Genomic DNA, 7,895 nt, shown 5'->3' on the forward strand with positions numbered 1-7,895 from the left:
TGTAAAAAATTCCCACAGCATCTGTATTTTTAAAACATCCCAGTATGTTTATTCAAATCACAAGATGCAAGGTCAATAGAGGGAGAAAAAAAGTCACTCAAATTTCTAATGCTAAAAAGTAACAAATACAAAATGAAGAATTTCCAAGTCATGTATTATAGATGCAAGAATAAAACGAAATACTTGGTCAATTCCGAGCAGGATCCACACACTGAAAACCCTTTGCCAGCACCACACCATCTCCATCGCTGTAGCCTTAGACTAATTCTAAAAATCGAAGTTAGTTCCTCCTAACTCCTCCTCCTCCTCCTCCCTTCTCTCCCCTGCTTCTCTCCTCCTGCTTCTTCTTCAACACAGTTTTGGCTACTTGATTCATTTCTCTTTCCATTGCAGACTCAGCTTGTTTATCCCTGTTTTTGGAACCCCGTTATGGAGGTCGAGAGATGGCTCCGTGTCTGAAAGCTTTTCCAGAGGACTTGGGTCCAATCTCCAGCACCCCATGGTGGCTCACAGCTGTCCATACCTCCAGTTCCAGGAAATCTAATGCCCTCTTCTGACCTCCGCAGGCACCAGGCACACACATCCGTGCAAGCAAAACACTCATACATGAAATTAAATAAAGAAATCTACAAAAATGAAAGTTTAAAAAAGAAAGAAAGAAATCTGGCATCTCAGCAAAGCGCTTGTGACCCTAGCATGAGGACCTGAGTTTAGAACCCTAGAAATCATATAAAACCCAGGTACACCATGGGGAAGAGACAGGAGGATCCCTGGGGCTCACTGTCACTTTAGCCAAATCTATGAGTTCTACATTCAGTGAGAAAACCTGCCTCAAAAAAATAAGACAGAGAGTGAGTGAAGAAGATAACTAAGGTGACTTCTGACCTTTACATGCACTCACACGCACATGCACACATACACTGTGCTCACACACACACAAAGAAATACTACATACCAGCACAAACACATCACACCCCGTGCATGCATATAATTATACGTGTCAATGAAAATTAAATGTCCCTAAAAGGAGAAGTGAGTACTGATAGACATCGGGTATTTGATTCTACAGCCCAGGCACAAGAATCAAGTCATCGGAGGAAGAGAGAGTCTTTGGAACAACAGCACATCCAAAAGGGGGATGGGAAGGGGGAGCTTATACAGTGCGCAAAAACGGACTCAAAACACATCATGGATCTAAACACGGGTTTTCAGATGCAAGACATTTACCACCAAAGACAGGAGGCATTCTTTGAGGACATGCGGAGTTCAGCCAGAACACCAAACACTATGATGTGGCAAAGACACGCGACACGACTGATCATTTGGGCTTCACTGGATTTTAAAAGCACTGCTCTGTCAGAGACACTATCAAAAGAAAGAAAAAGACAGCTCGAAGAGTGGGAGAAGGGAGTCTCAATCCCGTAGCTGAGCAGGGATCTTGTTCGGGGGGGCCTATAAAGAACGCTCAAGGATGCGGCCCAGCTGTCCTCAAGTGGGAGAAAAGACTTTGGCCGTTTGCTTTCTGATGCTCTGATTAAACTCTTGATTAAAAGCAGCTTGAGGAGGAGAGGGTTCGCCAAGCTAAAGCGTATGGAGGGGCGTCAAGGTGAGAACCCCCAGAAGGAACATGGAGGCCGGAACTGAAGCAGAGGCCACAGAGGAAGCTGCTCGCTGGTTTGCCTTCTGCCTCTACTCATAGCCTGACCACAGAAGAATCTGATGGAGGCACTTCCTCCTCTGAGGCTCCCTCCCTCAGGAGTGTCAAGAGGACAGCGGATATTAGCCATCACAGACTTGAACCTACATGTTCTCAAAGAGCGGGTATCGGGGAGAGACAATCCCCCAAAAGCTGCACTCGGCCTCAGACACCAGAGGAACTGAAAACTACCACACTGAGGACTCCCAGCACCCACAAAGCATAAAGAAAGAACTGGATCCTAAGAATCGTCCTCGCCACAGCACATGAACTTCCCACCCTGACACACACACACACATGAATAAATTAAATAAATAAATAAATGAAATTTTAAGACAAAAACAAACAGTAACCGTGGTGGTTTGAATAAGAATGGGCCTTACATGCTCATATATTTGGATGCTTAGTCATAGGGAGCAGCACTACTTGAGAAGGATTAAAAGGTGTGTCCTTGTTGGAGGAAGAGTGTCACGGAGGCGGGCTTTGAGGTTTTCAAAGGTCCAAGCCTGGCCCAGCATCTCTCTCTTCCTGCTGCCTTCAGATCTGAATGGAGAACTCTCAGCTACTGCTCCAGCACCATGTCTGCCTACACGCCTCCGCCTTGCTTCCCGCCAAGATGACAATGGACTAAACCTCTGAAACTGTAAGCCAGCCCCAGTTAAATGCTTTCCAAGAGTTGCGGTAGCCACGGTGTCTCTTCTCAGTAGCAGAACAATGACTAAGACCATGACCATCCCAGGAGCTGGGGAAGCTGTGGAGCCACATGCCAATAGGCACACGCGTCAATACAGATGCAGAGGGTGCGGCCCATGGAAAGCAGTTACCTACCCCATAGCCTGAACACTCCACAGCTATGTATTTATCCCAGAGAAATGTAAAGCTGAGTTCACACAAAACAAGTTCATAGGGTTGGGCGGATGGCTCAGCGGTTAAGAGCACTGGCTGCTCTTCTGGAGGACCTGAATTCAATTCCCAGCACCCACACAGCAACTCACAACTGTCTGTAACTCCAGTTCCAGGATCTATGATACTCTCACACATACAAACATGCAGGCCAAACACCAACGCACATAAAAATAAATCTTGAAAAAGAAAAAAAAAATTAAAAAAGAAAAGATAAAAACTAGAAATGTTCTTTAAAGAGAGGAAGTATGGGGGTTGGGGATTTAGCTCAGTGGTAGAGTGCTTGCCTAGCAAGTGCAAGGCCTGGGGTTCAATCCTCAGCTCAAAAAAAAAAAGAGGAAGTAAGGCTGGGCAGATGGTTCAGTGGGTAACACTTGAGAAGTAAGCTTGGGGTCCCAAGTTTGAATCTCCAGCATCCATGTAAAGGCTGGGAGTGAGTGACCTCTTGTACTGAAACAGAGGCTCACTGGAGCTTCTTCCAGGGTTGGTGAGAGACCCCATATCAGGGAAATAAGGTGGGGAATGGTAGAACAGGACACCTGATATATTCCTCTGGCCTCCACATGCATGTGAATGGGCATACACATGCGCACACACACACACACACACACACACACACACACACACTCACACAAACATATATACACACACATAAACACACAGCACACATACATACATACACATACACATACTCACATGCACACACATATATACACACACATACACACACACAGCACACACACATACACACCACACACAGCACACATACATACACACACATACACACCACACACAGCACACATACATACACACACATACACACACACAGCACACATACATACACACCACACACACACATACACACACACACACCACACACACACCACACATACATACACACACACCACACATACATACACACACACATACACACACCACACATACACACACACCACACACACACATACATACACACACATACACACACACACTCACATGCACACACATATATACACACACATATACACAAATATACACACACCGCATACACACCACACAGACATACAAACACACCACACATACCACACATACACACATACACACACACCATACACACACACACACACACACACACACACACACACACAGAGGAAGTGCTGCCCTGTACAATCATGTGGACATGAATCTCACCGACATCCTGTGAGAAGAGAGCTAATCTCCAGAGCAGCGTACCCAGTGATTTCATGCACAGAACATTCTTTAAAAGAGGATGGCCAGTAGTTGCCACGGCAGGCAGGCGGGGAGGGCGGGGTGAACCATCAGAAGGACCAGGAAGGGGGTTACTGGGTGGGAGGACTGCTCAGGAGTCTGATCATGGCGGCACCTATGGATTAAAACTCACAGGAACACTCAGCCAGGTGTGGTGGTGCACACCCGTAGTCCCAGCTATTCAGGAGACTGAGACGGGAGGATTCCAGGAGTTCAAGATCAGCCTAGGAAATGAGGAAGAGAGAGAGAGGAGAAAGGGAAGGAAGGAGGGAGGGAGAAGAAGAAATATATATCTAATAAAACTATACTATATATTATATAATGTTATATATAAAATATAATATACTATATTATATATAATAAAATAAAATAAGCAAATAGTGGCCTTGGGAGACAGCTGAGTGGCTAAAGTAGCTGCGTACATCTGTAATCCTGGTGCACCTCTGCCCAGACGGGAGGCAAAGGCCAAGGCAGAAGCATTCCCAAAAGCCCACTGGCTAGCTAGCCTGGTGCACACAGTGGCAAACCCTGTTTCAAAGAAGATGGAAAATGAGGAGCAACATCCAAGTTTGACCTCTGTCCTCCACACACATGAGCAAACACACACACACACACACACACACACACACACACACACACACACACATTTCTTAAAAGCCAGAACTTTTAAAAGCCATGATGTATCATTTTACTTAATATACAGTCTCTACATGCCCAGTGGTGGAGGCACACGCCTTTAATTCCAGCACTCAGGAAGAGAGGCAAGTGGATCTCTGAGTTCAAGGCCAGCTGGTCTACAAAGCGTGCTCCAGGACAGCCAGGGCTATAGAGAGAAATGCCATCTCAAAAAACAAGCAAAAATAAAAATAAAAATAAAAAAAAAAGATACAGCTCTACACTAGGCAAAAGATCACAATCTATGGAGGAAAAGGAAGCACAAATTTGGTTGACTTAAGGGCAAGATGAGAGTTTACCATGTGGTAGCAAACACTCCACATCTGGACAGAGGTTTGGTTGGCTCTGCTGCACACATCTGGCAAAGCTCAATGATGCTCATTCAAGATCCAGGCTGCACATAGCATACCCTTCTCTTCATCACATCCTGAGCATCAACCAATGACGTGCACACAGACTTACCGGAGGGGCGTGTACGGCCATCTAACCCATCAAACACTGTGATGGGCTAGGAAGTGAAGGGAGGGATAAATAGATGGACAGATGTGCGGTAAAAGAATAGAGCCTGGATGTTATGTATGTTGCTTTTTTGAATGGTCACAAAACACAGATTCTCCAAGTCAGATAAAGACAAAAATGTAAAATGTGATGCGGAAACCAATCAAAAACAAAGTCCCTGGGTGCCCCACTTCATGGCCACTTCCGTCCATCTGTTGGCCTCCATACTGAGTGTAAGTACCACACCAGCCCGGCATTCATGGATGAACACAAGTGAAATCCTCACTTGTTGAGGCTGATGGGCTGCCTCTGGGAGTAAAGGCGATTGCCACCAAGCCTGATGACCCGAGTTCACTTCCCAGGACTCACAGTAGGGTGGAAAGATAGACCTGATTCCCACAAGCTGTCTTCTGACCTCCACGCACACACTGCGATACATGCACCAATGTGTATGCATGAGTGTGCATGTGTTTGTCACACGTGTGCACACACACACAATAAATACATAAATGTAAAAAAATGCTATAAGCAACTTTTTTTTTTTTTTTTTTTTTTTTTGGTTTTTCGAGACAGGGTTTCTCTGTGTAGCTTTGCGCCTTTCCTGGAACTCACTTGGTAGCCCAGGCTGGCCTCGAACTCACAGAGATCCGCCTGGCTCTGCCTCCCAAGTGCTGGGATTAAAGGCGTGCACCACCACCACCCGGCTGCAAGCAACTTTTTTATTATGCAAAAAAATACACACAAAGTTTCCACTCCAATAATCTTTAAGTTCATAGTTTAGTGGCACCTCCAGCCACATCAGAAATGTGCCCTCTGCCCCACATCTGCTCTGGCCACACCTTTCTCTTCGGGGTCATACCACCCCTGGAGATATCGTAACAGGGGTGAATCTACCTGTTCCTTATCTGTAGCTCCCTAGCCAAGACAGCTCGGGTCAAATCGATTACTTTAAACCTCTGCAAACTCGCTTGTAAAGCTGGATTGACCACGGTTATGGTCATGACCCACTGGAGAGGCATTCCAGCCTGGAGGAAACCTGCAGGAGAAAAATCACTCCAGGCTTTGATTTGCTTCTCCCTCTCCTACGCGTGTCCCTTGTCTCTTCTCATCCCTCAGCTTCTCCAGCCTCCGTCCCAGACACCCAGTCTCGGAATATCTCCCCTGTCCCAGACCCACACGGGGTGGGAAGAAGGGAACAGGAAATTTAGCCTGTTCTCTTCCGAAAAGTTGAGTGGGAACCTAGAAAACCATTGCTCATTGCAGGGGAACTCCATAGTAGAAGCCATTCCAAAAGTCAGAGGGGGGGGGCAGTGAACCCCTCAGAGACAGATTGCCACTCAGAATTTTGAGACGCCTCTACAATGGAATTGGGGCCTTGCTCAAAACCAACTAGTAAGAAAATAAAATAGCATTCATGCTGAGGATAAGGGAAATAAACGTAACCTTTGACCTAGCAGTTTCACGTCTAAGAACTGGAGGCAAGCCCCAGCCACAGGATATCCAGCCGAGGCTCATCACAATGGGAAGTCACAAATAAGAACTGTAGAATTTCAGTCAGGGATATGGAATAGCCCTGGAATAATATGCAGCCGTTGAAAATAACACCTTAGGGGGTGCTGAAGAGATGGCTCAGTGGTTAAGAGCACTGGCTGCTCTTCCAGAGGTCCTGAGTTCAATTCCCAGCAACCACATGGTGGCACACAACCATCTATAGTGAAATCTGATGCCCTCTTCTGGCATAAAGTTGTACAGTCAGATAGAGCACTCATACATGAAAGAAAGAAGGGGGAAGGAGGGAGGGAGGGAGAAAGAGAGGAAGGGAGGAAGCGAAGTAGGTAAGTATGGAGGTATCTTCCTGGTTAACTGCCTATCTCATTATTCGCTGTACCAGAGACCTCTTGCCCTCATCAGACTTACTGTTCTCTTCTTCCTGGGCCCACAATCACTGCAACACACACACACACACACACACACACACACACACACACACACACACACACAATCTTCCCAGGAGGTTGCGACTGAACTCCAGCTCAGAGAGAAGGGCAGATGTGATGAGGGGGGTGACCTCAGGAAGGAGGCTTTTAAGCAGCTCTGACTTCTCTGCACTCCCTGCCCTTCCTGGATGTAAACAGAGATGCTACAAGATGGGAGACTGATGCCTGAGAGAACAGTGGGCTGGTCAACCCACCTGGAACTGATTTGTGAGTGAGGAAACCACCTTGCTCTATCGGGGTCCAGTCATCACCACCAATCCCATTTGACTAACCTTTGTAGCAACTCCCACCAAGAAAGGGAGGGGGCTGTTCCCCTCCCTCTACATCCAGGCTGACCACAAGACTCACTCCAACTCACAGGACACAGTGGAAACAATAGGATGCTCAAGATCCCTTGCAAGTACTGTCCTTGCTCTCCTGGGACACTAACACCGTAAGAAATCACCCAAACCATTGCCCTGTGGGGCTCCTCATCCTGTCCCAACTCCTTCTTCCAGCTTCATGTGGCCCTGTGAAAGAGGCCAGACCAGATCAGAGAGAGCACCGCCAGCCGCGCACAGCCCACAGACTCACAGGAATCGGTCTTAAGCACAGTCTTTCCCAAATGGACCTAAGTCCAGGGAGGGCTCATTACAAAGAAACCAAGAACTGAGGCGGATGGACAAAGAGCAGCGCTGCTAAGTGCGGCCATGACGCCTGCGCCACATGAGGAGATGTCATGGCGTCTGCCCTTGGCCCCCAAACCCATCACTTCCCTCCCCCTGTGATCTGACCACAATCGGGTCGGCCCAGAGCCAGGTCCCTGTGCACTGCCGGAGCCTTCCAGCCCTGGTGTCCAGACGACTCTGATCTCTCTT

This window comes from Onychomys torridus, chromosome 22 (genome assembly GCF_903995425.1).
Source record: "Onychomys torridus chromosome 22, mOncTor1.1, whole genome shotgun sequence".
In the NCBI taxonomy this organism is placed as follows: domain Eukaryota; kingdom Metazoa; phylum Chordata; class Mammalia; order Rodentia; family Cricetidae; genus Onychomys; species Onychomys torridus.